Here is a 19,564-nt window from a genome sequence, read left to right on the forward strand (position 1 = left end):
TTTGATCTCTGTTCTTTGTTTTATGATTTTCATTATGTGGTTGTCATGCATTTTTGGACACAATGTGTGGTGGTTGATTAAGTGACAAAGACGATACAGATGGATTTTTCTGATAAGGACAACATAATGTCTTCATAAATATTCTATTACATTACAAAATCATCTAATGTCTCACCAGTAAGTATTATTCCATAACAGGCCTAGGCAAAAGGGATGGAAACACACTCTATACAAGACAATAAGGATCCTGTAACTCCCTCACTGAGGCAGGAGAGTCTGTGAGGTGAATACTGTGTGTCTCTGTGAGTTGTGGTTTAAAAAACACCTTATTTTATTCTTCTGGGCTATTTTTAGATACGAAAATCTGGTGGGAATAATTGTGTGAAAACACATTGGAGATGACATGGTTTTTCCTATCCCAGACACACTCCATGACAGGAAAAGGTAGAAAGAACACACAGATACATCACAGCCCCCTGCTGAGTGTCAGGGAGGATGGCAGAATTACTAAGTCATTCAGTCAGTCATTTACATTTAGTCATTTAGCAGACACTCTTATCCAGAGCGACTTACAGTAAGTACAGGGACATTCCCCCAAGGCAAGTAGGGTGAAGTGCCTTGCCCAAGGACACAACGTCATTTGGCACGGCCGGGAATCGAACTGGCAACCTTCAGATTACTAGCCCGATTCCCTAACCGTTTAGCCACCTGACTCCCAGTCATCCACCAGCCATCAGTCAGCCAGCCAGTCAGTCAGTCAGTCAGTCATACAGTCTGTCAGCCAGTCAGTCAGTCAGTCAGTTGGCCAGCCAGTCAGTCATCCAATCAGCCAGTCAGTTATTCATTCAGTCAGCTAGCCAGTCATTCAGTAAGTCAGTCAGCCAGTCAGTCATAGTCAATCAGTCATACAGTCAGCCAGTCATTCAGTCAGCTAGCCAGTCATACAGTCAATCACCCAGTCAGTCAGGCAACCAGCCAGCCAGTCAAACAGTCAGTCAACCAGCCAACCAGTATTGTAGAATCTAAAGTGTGTTCAAAGTAAACGAGAAAGAAGGTCCTTATGTCACTTGGCAGTTCAGCTACAGTACATCTTTTGGCATTCACCCCTGCTGCTTTCTATTTCTATTATGGTCATATCGGGGTGTATGCCGGAAAACCCCCCCCAGCCATCTGGTAGAGAATCACACAGTGCTGGTCTCAGAAAGCAGAGATGACTGGTGGGTGTCTCTTGGACACGTCTCTCATTTTGGGAAGAACACTGCCTTCTGTTCACTCAGAGCCCTGTTCAGCAGGGGAGAAACCTTTGGGCTGATTTCACGGATGTGCTCTCTGTATTTTTAGTAGTCAGAAAAAGGGGAACTATATTCCAAGAAAATCACATTTACTGTAAATGAGCCGAGATATTCTCAGAGAAAGAGGCTTCCCCCTATTGAATTGGAATTTTGGAAATACAGTAAAATGTTTTGCCAATTGCAGCATTCTCAATCGGCGAGAATGCTTACAAATACAGCAAATGTTCCGTAAACTCCCAGTTCTGATTTTGTTTCCTTGTCCAATTGCCTTTGGAATCTACATGTCATTGTCATATGGTTGTTTTTGCATTTGCCTTGACTGTCCTCTAGTGGTTATACAATAATCTTACTGATGAGCAGAGGTAACCAGACTGAATCCCAAAACCCATACAGTGAAACTACAACCTGCAGAAATGTTCATCGGAAACTCTGATACTGTAAATCGCACAGCAAATTACGGTAATTTGATTATGACAGATGCATAATACCCACATGTATCATGACCAATAAATAATCTATTACGTAGGATAACCTTTATACTGTATGTCAAGTGAAATAGTCAAAACTGCATTACCCATCCATTTCCTGTGGCTACAAATCCCACCGACACTAGCAGATCAACCTCCCTGTCAGGAAACAGTACAGTCCCATAAAGACCATGTTGTTTTCTCCTTTGTTGACATCCCCTGTCCCCTACATCAGGCACTTCCTGTAAGTGCCTTAGCTATTCATTTTCATTGCAGCAGAATCACATTATCTGTGTGTTCATTGGTGATCATTACCACCAAACAAGCAGCTGTCCTTTTCCCCTCTGCTCCCCACCCCCACGCCCCTCGTCCTCCTTTCCTCTCTCTTCCTCCACTCCCCTCTCCCTCTCCTCCACCATCGCCCCCCTCCCTCTTCTCATCCCAATCCTCAGAGGATCCTCAGTGTCGACACTATGTCTGCCATGACATCCATTATCCCTGCCCGCCTCCTTTCAGTCCAGCTCCCTGATTTACTGTGGGGTGGAAAAGTCTCCGTGGAGTGATATGTGGGAGGTTGCACTCCCCATTAAGTCTCCTTTATATTCTTAAATTGTTAGGCCTGGTTTTTGACCACACAGAATGAGGTTAACGACTAAGTGAACAACTTAAGAATTATTCTCATGAGAGGAAGTTGATGTTTAGAGTCAACCATCTTGATAATTGGAAATGTTTAGCAAGAAACACAACAGGGTCGCTAGACATTGGTGTTTTAAGGGTGATCAGAGGTTTTGAGCATCTGAGATGTGAGAGACTGGTCTTTTGTGTCTCTATGTAAATGTGGCCTTTTGCACAGACCTGAAAGGTGGGGGCATAATTGTTTATGATTGCTCTGTGACATTTCCATATGGCTAGCAAATGATGTGCCTGCCAACCACACAAACACAACCACACAACCAGACGACCAAACAACAACACGCACACAATCAGACAACCACACACTGAGCCATCTGAGGGTAGCTGCCCTTCTCCCAAAATGGACATCCACATATTGTTTACAATCCTGAAACGATGCCCCCCATTCCTCTGAGCCTGTCATTCTCCTCAGCATGTTTGTCTAGAGAGGGGACCATCTCCCCCAACACATAGAGGGAAAGGCATTCTAATACAGGGCCTCTCCCCCTACTATCATATCACCACTGGGTGGGAGATACATAAAGTGAGAGCGCTTTGTTCTGTGGATCTGACACTAATGCCCACTCTCTCCCCCTCGCTAAACCATGCCGTATGCAGTTCGGGATTATACTTCCCCCCACCACCATCACCTGCCCCCCTCTACACACCCCGGGTCTCATGTGGATTTGGAACGGGGAGGGAGATACTTTGGGCTGTGTCCCAGTGGGGATCACTGGGGCTAAATCACAACATACCCCCCCCCCCAACACTTCACCCCTCCTTCCTCTGTATGAGACTTCCCCCTCTCCTTTTCCCAAACCACAATACACAGGACTCTTGATCATCATTCAGTGTGCATAAAAGCACAAACCACCCAAACATATTTATCTTGGATTATAATCCAACATTAGCAAGAGTAACATTTCACTACACTGCCCTCATTTTGTTCTGCACTATCAAAAACCGAAAAAAAAAAAAAAAGAAAAGAATCTTATGAAGTGGCTTGTAGTTTGTTTTACGCAAGGTAAAGACCTAGGCTGTCTTTCTTCTAGGTTGAGGATTAATGAGTGGTATCTAAGTCATCTTTCCGGGTGCCTCGTTTGCCTCTATTCATCGTGATTTGTTACAATGTGACAATCTGCGTCACAAAATCACTGTCACCAAGGCCACTTTACCTTAGGGCATGGCAAAACGTTAACTCCAATCACATACACTGCCTTGAGCAACGTCATTGTCAAATTTGAATACCCTAATATCTCTAAACATCACTGCTCTCCTCTTACTGTAGGCAAGTGCTGCTACAGTATCATGCAGCATGCTGTAGTACTGTAGATCGTAACAACCACCACGCAGATATTTTCAAATGTGAGCCGCCGGTACTGGTTGACGTGAACGCATATTTTTTCTTGCCTGGATGCATGCTCAGTTACCCAATGGAAGCCGCGTTAGCGCCCCCCTAAATTGACAGTCATAGCCTTCCATCCAATCCAAGGATACAAGACTCAAACATCTCTGTCAGTCTCTTCCCCGCTCTTGAGCGCCCGGTGATGCGTTGCAGATCCAGGTGTGTGTCGTAAAGGTTACACAGAAGGACTGATTGCCGATTGCAGGTAAGGACACGAACAGCATGACATATGAGATATTTTCTCTTTGAAAATATATGAGCAGCATCTTGCAAAGCGAGAAAATCAGTGTTGTTTACAATAACTGCAAAGCACTGTATGTAGCCTACCGCAATGCAGATCTGGGAATGATTTTTGACAAGTTAAATGATTCTAATCGTATTGCATAATCTCAGGCAGTGTCCTACCGAGGCGAATACATTCATGAGAGAATTACAATGTGAACACATGCAAAACATTTTTCTAGATTACATTCCGGGAGGCAGCGCAATGCATCCGCAGATCTCTGAAGCACCATGCTACGTTATAAGATATAATTTCGCACCTGCGGCTATTATACCATCACAAGTAAGGCCATCACTAAAAACATCTAGCAAATTCGGTAAAAGATGTAAGCCTTCCCTGTATGCTTCCGATCACGAACCACTAAATGATGATGTTCTCTCTCGTGCTCCATTGGTTGAACACACGGATTGGCTACTGTACACAGACCTATTTCCTGCAAAATCTGATTACATCTCAGTTTAATCCAACGCATGGTTGGACATGGTTTAACTGTGGGCTGTCCTGTATGATGGAACTATAATACGCTGTAATGGCAAATCACGGGAACCAGGGAAACACCTCGTTCTGCCAGGCTCTCAGCTGAAGCCAGGGGCGCGTCCTGTTTGTTTCGCAAAATTATAGGTTCGTATAGGTTACCACAGGTTACATGTGCTTAATGAAACCCATTAATAATTTAGGCGGACTCACTATGCAGTGGTCATTTTTATTATTTTGCAGCTGTTGTGTCTCCAGTTTGTGCTATAGTACGTGCATTTATCTCTGCACAGGTGTTGGTGCTTATCAAAATCTTAACGAAACTGTTGCACATTCGTGCTTTCTGCAATACACTAAAGTTCTATAAAAACATTCGCCATATAATTTGCTGTGCCTACAGAACACAACAACTTCTCTCTTCATCAGCTTTTTTTCATGTTCTTATTCATTTCACGATTCACTGAGAATTGACCAAGAGCAGAAAGCCTGGCAACTGAAAGACCTATTTGTCAACATTGTGTCCTATCTAGGGAGCCTAATGTAGCCAGTCATAAATAAAGTATGAAATGTCATAGGAATTTTATGGGATGCCTGTCAGTTTAGGACCCTCACAACCCTTCTAAAGCTTGACTGTCCTATGGCCAACCTTGAGCTGTGCTACATAAAGTATGTCACTGGGGTTTATTTAGGTTCCTATGGATGGTCCCACAGGGAATCACAATTTACAGCAGGCCACCAGCTACCATCTGGTAATCAAGAACTGGACTCAGTTTGCAGATATTTTAATGTAAGTTGATTCCTCTCAGTGGTAGGTGTCACAGGGTCAGTGACTCAGTGTAGACAGGGTGGATGTATAAGGAACGCATTATATAACACTGTCACTGACTGGGCCTCTAGGACACTATCTGTCCTGGCCTGTATGTAGCATTACCATGATTCTGACTCTGAACATGGATTTCTGCTGCCTCACTGAGGTTGGAGTTCTCATGAAACAATGAAAAGACTCAATGGCAATTTTCACAAAATAAAAAACCTTTTTTGTTGCTTTGAATTTTCGTTGCTTTTATTTTTCAATCAAAGCTATTTATATGGTACAAATATAACTTTCCTCTCCCTGAATCTAGAGGTATTTACAGAAGCAGCCTTGTGATGATAAGCCATTGAACAGGACTGTTTTCTTAATTTGTCAGAATCGACAGTACAAAATAGACATTTTGTCCAGTGCAGCCAATCGATTTAGACATTGTGGCTTGATCCTGACAAAATATTACACATTACATTTTCTGTGATTAAATGGCTTAGTCCTAAAGCAGTGGTTTAGGAGAAATTGTAAAATTGTAGTCAGTGCCATTTAAGATTAAAGTTAATTTTCTTAGTCTTTTCCTTCAGAGATAAGATTTTGTCCCAAGATGTCCCTCCAAATCCAAGGCCTCCAGAGACCTGTTCCAGAGGGGGGCAAAGCATTAGCCGAAAGATAAGATATTTGTTGTTGATAATCAAGGTACCCTGTCTGGAGTGACTGTCAGCCATGGCATTTGGCAGCTGCAGGGGGTAGATTGTTAGGCAATGATTGTCTGGTCACGTGGAAAATACTTTCTATGGTATCCTCCTCCCCCTTCCCCCACATCCTAGACACACAAACACTTACGTATCTAATTTTACTGTAAGCGGAAGAACAAACAGCCTTTCCCCGCTGCCCCATCCTGTACTGCTGACAAACATGGGATCTCCTTGTCTTGATGGTGTCTTTAGATTGCTCAGCATTTTCAGAGACTGTGATCAATAGTGAGATCCACTAATGGTACGGAAACAGGAGACATTACGTTTTCAGTGTTTGCCCGCAGACATATTTCAGTGTTCGCCCTCCTCTACCCAACCCCCCCAACCCCCCCCCCCCCCCATACCCCCTCCCCCCACCCCCTCCCCCTACCGAGAGGGAGAAAGGACCTCAGTCCCCCACTGCCCTGTCAGGATGGGCAGTGCTGCAGGCCTGCTGCTCTCCCTCTGTGGACGTCTCCACTCACAGGAGAAGCATGGGACGCACAGATCATTCATTTTCTGTCCTCCTGAGTTAGATCAAATAGAACTGTGGGGCTTGATTCTCACTTCTGTTCCTGGGGCCAGTGTTGCCTACCTAGGTCAACTAATTACAATTGAACACTGTGTGTTGGTTGCCCATGGAGATTTGAAGTTATTTTTACATGATGATCAATTATTTGGGAACTTAGCTCCAGTGGGTGCATGCTGTATATGTTTGAAAAGTGTGTGTGTGTCTCCCTATTCATGAGAGCGTACGATGTGAGGCATCTTACCAGCAGCCCAAAATGTGTGTCCACCATCTGTAATCTCACAGTTCTGCTGGGTAGAAGTGTTTACAGAGATACAGAACACAACACAGGGTATATTATATGTTTATGGATAAATACAGGATCTATTTTAGTCTAATAATACAAATGTAAATGAAAATACCCACTGTTACATCATAAAGCTGTCCAAAACACCACATGCAATGTACTATACAACTGATAATTGTATGGATAGCTTTTTTTTTGAAGAAAAATATTTGTGGAATACACATCACAAGTTTACCGTAAAGATATGGTGTACCATATCTTGTTGGCATTGAAACTTTAAACTCCTCATTTTTCTTTATCAATCAGATCATGTTATCCAATAAAAGTGCTGAGTTTTCTCAGTTATTGAGATAGTCTATCCAAGTTGTCTATCTGCCAAAATGATGTCTCATTCAAAATCTGATTACTCTCAATCCATTAAGATAATGTGCATTAGACGACTGCTAGACGAGGAAATGGCCCCTATCGTCTATATCCCCTCCTCATAGGGTGAATACGATGACATTGATGGAGGTCAGATATGTTGGTTGCAGCTCCTGAACGTATGAGAAAGGTTGAGGTATATAATGATGATTTGGAGGTCTGTTGGAACCAACAGTGTTTGTACTGCTGTGGCGAAATTCTTGATCTTCCTCATTTCAGATGATAATTATAAGAGTTTAAAACTGGGTTGAATCTGACAAACCTTTCTATGATTTGTCTCTTGACTTCCTTTGTTAGATATTTTTAGGTTTTGCTACACAAAGGAAATCTTTTGGGAGATGTGCGTCTAATTTAGAAGTAGATTACAAACTGGTGCCCTTCACATGCTTGCTTGCTAAATCTAGATGAATTTGTCTGTCTGTCTCTGTCTCTCTGTCTTCTCTGTCTTCTCTGTCCTCTGTCCTCTCTCTCTCTCTCTCTCTCTCTCTCTCTCTCTCTCTCTCTCTCTCTCTCTCTCTCTCTCTCTCTCTCTCTCTCTCTCTCTCTCTCTCTCTCTCTCTCTCTCTGTCTGTGAATCAGATAATATTAGACAGTGACCGTGCAGGGACAGTGAACAAACATCTTTTTGTGGATCTACACCCACCCATTTCAAGCAAGGCCTGGATACTTTAAATTTTCCAATAGCCAATAACATTTGATTGCTATTGTCCAGTACTAAAGAGGATACACTATAATGATGATAAGAATAATAAGTGACAGCATGGATAGTTAACAAGGTCGAGGGGGAGATTTTCTAATTAGTCGGTCAATTCTAAGTGTCCAAATGTGGATGTGACATCTTAATTAAGATACTGCTTCTAGTGTCGGTTGACTTTACAGAGTGTCTTTCACAGTGGGATGAATTCACACATAGGATACTGAAACCATATAGTCTAAGGTCTAGTATCTGTTCTTGCCAGGAGAATGTGATCCAGGAGAAGGAAATCACTATTCAACATTGTCTTATAAAGATGTTGATAAAACTGTTTCGGAATTGAGTTTGTTGCGAGCATTCTTCCCTTAGAGCAGTGGATGGATTCCAGCTGATATGTTAGCTTCATGGCAACATTTTTGAAAAAATACGTTTCTAGATTTAGATGAAGGTTGCTTGATTACCTCAAAACCCAAAACATGGACGACTACTTTTCCCATGCTTTAAATTAGATTATTTTGGTGGTGTGTGTGTGTGTGTGTGGGGGGGGGGGGATCACTCAAGATAATTGTCCTGTTTGGTAAGGCCTTTCCTATACAAACAGTGATATCCCTCTAGTTGAAATATGCTAATAGATACAGACACCCTGCACACCAGAGTCAATATTTAACAGTCTCTCTCATATAAGACTGGTCATGTGACTCAGTACATGCCATGAAGATATCACTATTACATAATCAATGTCACCAAGGGACAGCCCTATTCATTATAAATATACATCCTGACTTCATCATATTTCTGTCCACATCATGAATTTCTTGATGGGTCCCATATATACAGCAATGTACCCTTTTAGTAAGTAAAGGTAACAACAGCGCGGCTGTGCTGAGATTCGTCCAATTAGTGGGACACCAGTCTTCCTGGTTGGTGCTTAACCAATCATGGGGCCTCTCTGAAAGGAAGGCCTGTTGCTATGGTGCCCGGAGCAGGGCAGGAGCACAACTACATCCAAGACAGCCTGTGCCAAAACGCAACAAGTTCCTCTTGCCTGACTAGCCATATACCGTGTCCTCCATTTTCAAATGATCTTGTTATTTTTTCTAATCTAGTGTTTCATTTCAGTGCAGGAAACCTACTCTGCCTAGCCAAGTCAAGTCTAAGGCGCCTGGTGGTAATGAAACACTGCCTCACTGCCAGTGTGATAACGTCTGAGTAATGAAGTATTTGGTAGTCGTCGTTCAGTGGAGGGGTGAATGGCAGAGGGGGTAAAGGTTCTCTGCACACTGATTAGAAGTGCCCTTGGAGATGCACACTCGCTAGCTCTACAGCTAAGTGACCTCTCGCCTTTTGGGGGAGGGTCTGTGTGCGGGTGTATGAACTGAAGGCTGATAGCCGCTCTAGCAGGGGAGCTGGGTAGTCGAAGGACTCCTGGAACGTGGAGGGAATACTGAGCAAGGTCGGACAACCAGCAGCAGCGCTCAAGGGAAGGCTCATTATACATTTAGGCCGTCCTGTTTTCCCTTTTCTCCGGATGGACAGCTAAATTGTTTGTGGATCAATAGTTTACCTTCCACCCGCTCCACAGAGAGAGCAAAGTGCATTTAGGCCCCGAAATCCCATTACTCTTGGCAGAGATGGGAAGCATAGCACTAACACTACTCTGGGTGATGGGCCTCACAAACTACCTACGCTATCCCCATTATTCAGTGTGGACGTATGTTTTCTTTCCAATGACTATGCACACCTCTCGTCAATTTCACATTGTGATATTTGATTCCCACCTGCTTTCTAAAAGGATTCGCAGCAAACATATCCTGTGATATGGCAGGATACAGGATAGCTATAATAGCCAGAAGTAATGTACGGTCATGGCCCTTCACCTTCTAATACAATAGTTTTGAAAGCTTCCAGTATAATTGCCCATCCCTGATCGGTCTGTCTAAGGAGAATCAATAGAGTCAGGGGCAGTTTGCATACTTCTACAGGCAAAGCATGTTTATTAAACTCATCTTGAATGATGCCAGTCAGGACCTGTTTGCCTATATTGATCTAGTTCATTCAAAAAAAGAAAATTCCCCTGAAATGACCCCTAATGGTTTACGAGTTGGGCTGTGAGGAACAGGGAGATAGACATGTGGAGGGTGGAGGGTAGATGGGGTGGAGGGTAGGTGGGGGTAAGGGGTGGTTGGGGGCTGGGGGCCGGGGGCGGCGGAGACGTTGTGTGCTGGCTGCTGGGTGCTGCTGCTTGTGCGTTTGTGTTAGGCTTGTCTCACTGCTGGCTGTTCCTGGTGTCCCTGGCCCATGGCAGCATCTCTCTTTGAGGAGCCCATTGATGTGGGAGCATTAGCATTCAATGTAGGCGAGTGCGACAAACAGGTCGGTTTCCCGTTTCACGCTACCCAGTTCTCCCCTGGATTCTCTCTAAAGGTCTGAGATGCATGCTCTCCTTGCATAACCAATAAGGCAGGGTGAAAGGAGTGTAAAGAAGCCTTGTGAAGCACTATAACACTCTCCTTAACATCCTCAGCAGCTTTTCAGTGTGGTCCTGAGCAACCGGCCAGGTCAGGCCAACAACAACACATTAGCTGGAGGGATTCTGTCACATCTGGGCCAAAAAACCCTGTGATGTCATCAAAGTGCGTCATATTTTATCCTGACTACCTGTCCTGTCAAATCCCTTTCGAAAAGCTACCTGAATGCACACGCCACATCTTTAATATGCCTGTCCTTTGTCACGACTACACATATCAATGCCTAATTAATCTGTGCTACCTCTTTTAGGATGTTTGACGGAGGTTGGTACAATGCTGTTCTCAAGTATTCATTACCATTTAATCTCACAGTGGAGCTTTTGGTGAGATTATCATGAATCTAGCACATTTAGGCCTATTCAGCCACAGTAAATACCCCATTTGTCCCCGTTTTTTACCGTGCTATTCTTCATAGTGATGAGTCAGACTTTTGTAGCCTACACCATAATTACATTTCACAGCCTGTTGTTTATTGAGATGCACATGGCTATTGTGGTCCGCTTTTGATGAGAGGCGAGTGAGGAAGAGAAGAGAGAGGATGTGAGAAGTGCAGGTACTAAATGGAGGAGATAATCTTCCTATCTCTCCAAAGTACCGTGCTCAGGAAACGCATTTTCAGGAAATGAGACGATAACGTCAGTGGATACGGGACCCAGAGTTCGACCTCAAGTAGACACCTGTCACGCCCCCACCATGCCTGAACCATACCTCATATCATTCCATAGACAGGAAACCCGGTAAATAGGATACATTTAAGTTTCATTCCAATTTAGGGGGAGCTGGGCATTCTCCCAACTGGTCCTGAAGGGGTGAAACATGGCTTGAGTGAGCCAGCTCCATCACAGACGAGATGAGAGCTGTGTAATGACAGTGAATGGAGGAGAAGGTTCTGGGAGGTGAGGTAGGCGGGGAGGGAGACAAGTCAATCCACCTTCATGCCCTACCCCTCTAACCCTCTGCCCCCCACACCTCACTCTAGCTATACACTGACTCTTATCTCCCACACACAGCTCCACTCTAGATGCACACACAGGGTCACAGTGTGTGGAGGAGAGACGGAGCTCAGGGCACCGAGTCACACACACAATGGAGAGAAAGAGTTCATGAAGGGAGAAATTGAGACGAAGAGAGGGATGGAGAGGAGGGGATGGGAGGGGAGAACATACTGTTCTTACGTCCAATGTGTGGCATTTCAATAACGAATAGAAAAGGCACATTGTGTGCTTCTAGTTGTTAAAATGACTAGAGACAGTTGTCTGTTTCTCTCTTCCCACATGCCTGCACGCCACGTAGTTAACAACTTCACACCACGTTGATACTGTAGCTTAATACTGTTGTCGCGTGAACATAGGAACATGTCTCTGTCCTCTCTGGCCCTCTCAATAAAATGGACGCCCAATTGCATCCGGAAGTAGGTAAAATAACTCACAGCTCTCCTAGAGCACTCAACTCAAAACATCAGTTTGAAGCATTATGTATGAAGCATCCCTTAACCTAGTTTTGTTCTATTTAAGCTGCAGGATGATGAAGATTGAACACACTGTCCAGTGTGTGGCACTCCACTGAGCCTGCGTAGCTTCTTTTTGGAGACAGAGCTATCCCCCCTCTGTCTGCCCACATTGCTCGACTTGCACAAACTAGAAGATTAACTGGTTATATAAAATGCTAATCTGGTAATCGGAATGGTAACGTCATCCCCTTCTCCATTCAATATGTTTTTAAAGAGGTGTTCCTCTGCACCAACATGAACTCAATTCGCAGTCTGTACAGAGGGAGTCAAAATATATCCTCTATGTACTTTCTGCCTTTAGTCTGAAGTCATACAGAAAGTGATGCAAGGACTGTCGTGTTTGCACAGTGTTTATCTCCTTTGGGATATTAACATCACTACACCAGTTCAGCATGACCCACGGCCATCTCAGTTCTGCTGATGGATTGTCTCTCATCGTCAGTCTGAGACTTGTAGTGGCAAGTCTGTTATGTACTTAGCTGTAGAAAATACAGAAACTACAAACCCTAAAACCCCTGAGGGGGTTTATAGTCCAGAGAGACTGGATGAGAGAAAGGTGACTTCCTGACTGAGATACATGGATATGAATGTTTCTGATACTTTACTTAAAAAAGGTTTCTCACTCACTTAAATCTAATTTAATACCGGTCAAGTTCAAACATTTAAACTCACTACAGGCTTTGTCTTGAGTCTATTGAAATGATTGAGGAGGACCTTATCAAAAGCCAAAATGGGTTTCTAGAAATAAATAAAATAAACTAGGCCAAACATGAAGTAAAATTCACAAACCTCTGCAAACCTCTACGGTCCACAGAATTCCACAGAGATACTTTTTCTGTTGCAGTATATATATTTATTTATCTGATTTTACAGGGTTTCTCCTCACCCTGGTCAGAATAATGATTATCATCAAGGGACTTCACTGGATTGGAGTTGGTTTAATTAATCATTAAAGTGGTTCAGTTGTAGTTGTATTATATGTAAACAACTCAGTGTGAGTCTGGTGCCTATTTAGGAACTACCATTAGCATTCCTCTCGCGCTCCGGTTTGCAGTGAAGCAGTGTCCCAGACAACTCTCTCTGCCTGCTCCTTTGATCAAAGACAGACATTTCGATTATATTATCCCTTCTCATTGCTTCATATCTGTTAATAATCTCTTGGGGTCTAAGAAAACTCAGAAAAGCAGCTGACATTGCTGATGTTACGTCTGCTTTGGAAAGCAAGTTAATCCATTCTTCAGACACGTATGTAAACTCAGAGCCCAGGACTGTTTAGTTGTGCCAGCTACTGGAGAAGGAGACTGGAGACAAGCTTGGGGCTGAGTGTTACAACGTTAACCCTCCTACATTGATGGTGATGACCGAAAGACTGTGCTAATGGCCGCAGTAGCGACCACCAAATTGAATGATTGTCATCTGCTCAGCGGTTTCAGCCACTGGCTTCAATCTGCTACAGGCCTTCGCCCTGCTCTCTCTTCCACATGCCCTCTCTCCCCCCTGCTCTCTCTTCCCCCTGCTCTCTCTCCCCCCTGCTCTCTCTTCCCCCTGCCCTCTCTCCCTACTGCTTTCTCTCCTCCCTGCTCTCTCTCCCTCCAACCTCTCTCCTCCCTGCTTTCTCACTCTCTCCTGGTTTCTCTCCTCCCTGCTATCTCTCCCTCCTGTCCTCTCTCCTCCCTGCTCTCTCTCCCTCCTGTCCTCTCTCCCCCCCTACTCTCTCCTCCCTGCTTTCACTCCCTGCTCTTTCTCCTCCACAATCTCTCTCCTCCCCTTCTCTCATTTCTGTTCTCGCTCCTCCCTGTTCTCTCTCCCCCTGCTCTCTCTTCTCCCTGCCCTCTCTACCCTGCGCTCTCTCTCCTCCTTGCTCTCTCTTCCTGCTCTCTCTCCTCCATAATCTCTCTCCTCCCTGTTTTCGCTCTCTCCTCCCTGTTTTCTCTCTCTCCTCCCTGTTCTATGTATGTGTGCTTCTGTGTGTATGCGAGTGCTTGTGTCGTTCTGAATGCTTCCGTGTGTATGCGAGCGCTTGTGTCGTTCTGAATGCTTTTGTGTGTATGTCCCTGTGCTTCTGTATGCAGGTGCTTGTGTATGTCTGAGTGCTTTTGTGTGTTTGTGTGTGTGTGTGTGTGTGTGTGTACGTTCTCAGACAGAGGGAGGAGATCAGGACAACCGGTGTCCCTACAGGTCCCCCCCGGGACTCACAATCTGGGGCAGGAAATCAAAAGGCGGGGCCAGATCCGGTTTGATCTGGTAAACTGGACAATTACATATCTAGACAGACGTAACAGACCCCTGAATCTGTTTACAGAGCAATCAGAACCAGACTGGACTGTTGTCCCTTACAAAAACCCTACTGTAAACTGATCAGTGCACCAAAATGCTTCAAGATCAATAGCACAATTCCAGCCAGCCCACCCAGAGTCACATGTACAGTATGTAATATCTAATGGTAAACATGAGTTATTGATTGAGTGATTGATTCAAGCTACGAGGGACTTTTCAGCTTATTTTACTCTGACAAACGTGTCGGACTCTCAATGCTTCAAGGTTTTTCGATTGGTCGACTGTTATCAGTCATCACAGTTGTGTCCACAAAGACATGCCTGTCCTCCTCCAATGAAACGTGGTCTTGTTTGCACCTCGAACTGTGCCAGTCACAGTCTAGCGTCGGCTAGCCTGCTATTTCCAAGGGCTATTATGTGCTATTGTGAGCAGGCTACAGTATGTATCTACAATCACTCTCCCATTTGTCTTAGCCTGCGAAGAGGCCAGTTAAAATCTCCACTCTAGTGCGAGTGGGCAAGAGCAGTCTGTCTCTCCAGTTGACTACCACTTCTACCACACACTCTGCGGCCTCTCTGCCTGATAACAAAGGGAAATCAGTAGAATACTGCAGAGATAATAGCGTTAGACCTGGGCTTGAATGACTTGAATGAAATGTACAGACAGTCCTTTCTGTAGCCTGATGCTTCAAGTGTCTCCCCGAAGAGCTCAACTGTGGCCATCACAGAGCGATGCTTCGGGTGAGTTTCTGCTTCTGTTGTTGGGGTTGAGGAAAAATGTCCAGGCGGGGGTGAGAGAGACCCAATCAGATGTGTTGTTATGTAGAGCACTGGAAGACATCAACAGATGACCTGAGTCCGGGCTCTGTCCTTGTTTGCTAATTAAGTGTCAGACCTATTTCTTTCCACTTGAGAAAAAAGCTCATATCCGAAACAGCCAAAAGGCCCTCAGAATTGAAAGTGTTTAATCTTTTCTGTGTGTGTGTATGTATGCAAATACGTGTATGTGTGTTAAGTGCGTCGTGACAGTCTTACTGAAGCAATATTGTACACACAGATATTTTTGGGACACCAATCCTGTACTGGACCCAATAATTCATATAATTAATACCACTCTAGGCTACTCGCACCGACCTCCAGAATTGTGTTTTTGACATATTTCCAGTTGTCCCATTGCATTTAGTGGCCAGCTTTACATTGTATGTGTTTTGTTCACCGAGCATGAACATTGGCCTATTTAATGTCTGCCTCCCATGCTTCTCAAGACTGCGTGGCTAACCACACATAGCAAGGCCCTGTGACCCATACCATAGAGGTTACTAACCCCATGAAAGGTGTTGCTATGCTACAACTAGCACACAGACAATTTTTTCACTGATTGGCCAGAACGCTTACATAGAGTTATGTGCTTTGCTTGATTATGCCAGTTTCCTGCCTGGAAAATGCATGTCATTGAATGTGCTTGACACAGATCAGTCAGTTGAAATCCAACAGTGACCTAATTTGAAATAACTCTCAGTAAAAGAAGAAGTGGACAGACCACAACACACTGTAGATACTCGACCTAATGACCCCTACTGTACATAGAACAGACACGGTATGCCCTCAACCATGCTGAAGGCCGATAGGGGGAAGGGATCTTCTAAGGATGTTGTTAAATATGCTGTAGTGGATGTAACATGTTGAATTCAGACTGATGGCCCCAGGATATCTCTTTTGTTGAGTCTTCTTGGGTCAGACATCCATGATACAGCCTTCCTTTATGCTCTCGTTTAAGCCTGCAGGCTTCAAAAAGCACAACATAATGTAAGTGGAGAACACACACACACACATACACACATACACACACACACAGCCCCAATAACCCCAACTCACCCCACCACACACACACACACACAGCCCGATAACCCCCAACCCACACTCTCTGAGGCTCACTGATGTGTGTAAGAACCCCTTGCTCTTTCCCTGTCTGTGGGGTCTTAAGATCCTCGACAGGACACCCTCCCAGCAGCACAGGATCCATGTGACCCTCAGCCAATCATGTGACTCCTCATTACTCCTGTTAGAGAGGGATCAATATGCAGCCACTGGCAACAGCGGTGCAGGCGTGCAGAGCAGACGTCTTCAACGTATTCATTAAATATGAAGAGTGGAAGGAGAGGAGAAGAGGAGAGGAGGGCTGGAGGAACGGAGGGGTAGAGGAGAGGAAAGCTGGAGGAGAGATGTGAGAAGATGGGAAAGAGTTTAGATGGACGGGAGGAAGAGTGGATGGAAGGAGGTGTTCTGAGTTTTAGCCGGTGCAGCTGCTGGTTGATAACTGCTTGGTGCTTCTGAGACTGGATGGCTCCTTGGCTGGATGGCTGCTGGTGCTTCCAGGGCTGGCTGGCTGGCTGGATGGATGGATGGCTGGATGGATGGCTGGATGGCTGGCTACTTGGCTGGCTGGTTATGTCTTTTGAACGGTGGTCATGACATGGAGAGTCCCTCCAGCTGAGGGGGAGGGATTTGGGGGAGCAGACAACCATAAAGCTTGATCATTCTCTACCCAGCAACACCCCCATCTCTCTCTCTCTCTTTCTCTCTCCCTCTCTCTCTCTTCCTGCCTCTGTCTCTCACCCCATCTCTCTCTCTCTCTCCCTCTCTCTGCCTGTCCGTCTCTCACTCCACCTCTCGTTCTTTATTTCTCTGTTTGTCTCTCTCTATTTCTCTGTCTGCCCCTGTCTCTATATCTACATTACTCTCTCTATGTCTGCCTCTCTCTCCCTTTCTCGCTCTGTCTCTTTATGTCTTTATCTCTCTCGTTCTCTTTCTCTCTTTCCCTCTTTCTTAATCCTGTGGTCCATAGATTTAGTATTTTTTTCTCTCCATAACAGTATCTGGTCCATCTATGCCTTCCCTCCTCTCGTGCTCTTTGCTCTTTCTAAATAATATCTTTCTCTGTGTCACACTCTGACACCCCCACCCCCTCTCTCCTCCCCTCCCCATCCCCCTCTGCCCTCCCCACCCCCTTCCATGACACTGAACAGCCTTTACCCTCCCTCCCCCTGTGTGTGAGGTCACAGATGGGGAACCCTGTGATTTGATGGCTGTTTTGTGTGTGCATGTGTGTGTGCGTGTGTGTGTGTGTGTGAGTGTGTGAGAGGCAGAGAGGAGACAGTCTGAGTGAGAGAGTGAAAGACGACAGGACTGTTCTGGCTGCTCTCCACGGCTAAAAGGCTAACAGGGCATAGAGGAAAGAGATACCAAGCCTGGTCCTGCCAGCCTGCTGCCAACACAACCATCCTTCTCCCACTGTGATAGTAGGAGCTGCATCCCTCTGGGGTGTGTGTGGGGGGGGAAAGGTAGGTAGCGTGTGTGTGTGTGTGGGGGTGGGGGGGAAATGTAGGTGGTGTGTGTGTGTGGCGGGGGAGTGATGTCGGTGGTGTGTGTGGCAAGGGGGCGCAATGTAAGTGATCTGTGTGTGTGTGTGTGTGTGTGTGTGTAGGAGGCAAGGTAGGTGGTGTGTGAGGTCTGTGTGTGAGTGCGTGCGAGAGTGTGGGAGGCAAGGTAGGTAGTGTGTGTGTGTGTGTGTGTGTGTGTGTATGTGTGGGAGGCAAGTTGATTTATGAGTGTGGTGTCTGGTGAGGTAGGATGAGAGAAGGCTGGTGGAGTAGGGAGGACAGTTGTCTAGATCCCCATCCCTGTCTTTTTGGGGGAATGAGGTGATACGTGTGTGGGTGAGTGTGTGTATAAGAGTTTGTACCGTACAGTGTGTGTGTGTGTGTGTTTGTACTGTGTGTGTTTTTGTGTGGGTTTGCGGTGTGTGCTGCAGCTCTAGTCTGCAGCCTTCAGGGCTCTGTGCTCTGCAGAGGGGATGTCTCATTACCAGGCTTTTAGAATGGACCTGCCTGTCTCAACACTGCAGTGCTGTGCCATACGTGAGAATGGATGAGCCTGCTCTGGTATTGGATGTGTGTGTTTGCCCTATTCTACATGTGTTCTGTGCTTATGTCTGAGCATTTGTTTTTTCTTCCTCAGTGTGTGCGTGTGTGTGTGCTTGTGTGGGGACTAGTAATTCAGTGTCTCTGTGTTGGTTTCCACTCCTGTATGTTTATGTGTGAATCATTCTTGACATGTTTGCATTGTATGTTCATGAGGCACTGATTACATTCCTCTGAATATGAAAGGAATGCTTCATGAAAGATTCATACTTTACTGTTTTTTGGGGTACGAATTACTAAGTTACACATCAATATGTTTTATTAATGTAAAGTACCAGTCTGTAGGGTTCAAATTGTGGGGTGTGGGGGTGCCGGTTGTGGGGTGGGGGTGGGACGATGTGGGGGTGGGACGCTTCATCCCCCATAAAAACACATTTTAGTTAAGTGGTTCCCACAAAATTGCAGTTTTTCATATGTAACATGATTAGGGCATTTTCAAGAATGAATATCAAGTAGGCTAATCTTAATTTATTGTTCAAAATGTTAAATTCCCAAACATATCAATTCATACATTAAAGAGTGGAAAATAAACAAATAAGGCATTATAGGGGACCCCCCCCCCCCAAGAGTCATTTGTCATTTTGCACCCTGATACAGTACTGTGCTCTCACTCCAACTTGCCCAGTCTGCTTCAAGGGAGCCTGACCAAACATCATGCTATGTAGGATTCACTGTTCACCCATGTATAGAACTGCTATCATACAAAACCACAGAACACGCATGCTTGAAGCTCAAGGTTTGAAATGTCAGTTGCGGACAGTATTTTTCCAGCTCAGAGGAGGCTGTGCCAGAGTAGCACCACATGAAGTGTTTCTTTGACCTTTGCGTAATGACTTTGTATGCATGACTAAAGTCAAGTTCTTTGATTAGGCTTGTGTACGTACAGCAGCGTGCAATTTCTTTCCCATGGGATGCCAAGATTTTCTCTCCTCCTCGAGACACTTGGTAAACATTCAGCACACAACAACCGCCTTCGTCTGATTTCTAGGTCAGGTTACCGTTTCCTAGATGGCCGACTTTCACTCAAGTAAACAAGTAAACTGAATAAGAGAGTGTACAAGTCGTTCTCTGGCTTTAAATACTATTTTATGTTTGTTTTGTTGATGATAAATGAGCTTTAGCCTCCAGGGTAAAGAATGTCTCATTGTATTCTGGGTAAAAGGGTTTTTTCCTTGTATAGTCAGTTGTTTATTTGAGTGAGTGATA

General features: G+C 44.9%; 1 protein-coding gene across 1 annotated transcript in view; it reads left to right on the forward strand.

The window, feature by feature from the left end:
- Positions 1–3,913: 3,913 nt before the first annotated feature.
- The window catches only part of LOC136941832 (contactin-1a-like), a 60,816-nt gene continuing 45,165 nt past the window's right edge, over positions 3,914–19,564 (forward strand). The window contains 1 exon segment of the mRNA XM_067234452.1: positions 3,914–4,041. The gene's annotated coding sequence lies outside the window, so the exon portion shown is untranslated.

Source organism: Osmerus mordax, chromosome 4, assembly GCF_038355195.1.
Source record: "Osmerus mordax isolate fOsmMor3 chromosome 4, fOsmMor3.pri, whole genome shotgun sequence".
In the NCBI taxonomy this organism is placed as follows: domain Eukaryota; kingdom Metazoa; phylum Chordata; class Actinopteri; order Osmeriformes; family Osmeridae; genus Osmerus; species Osmerus mordax.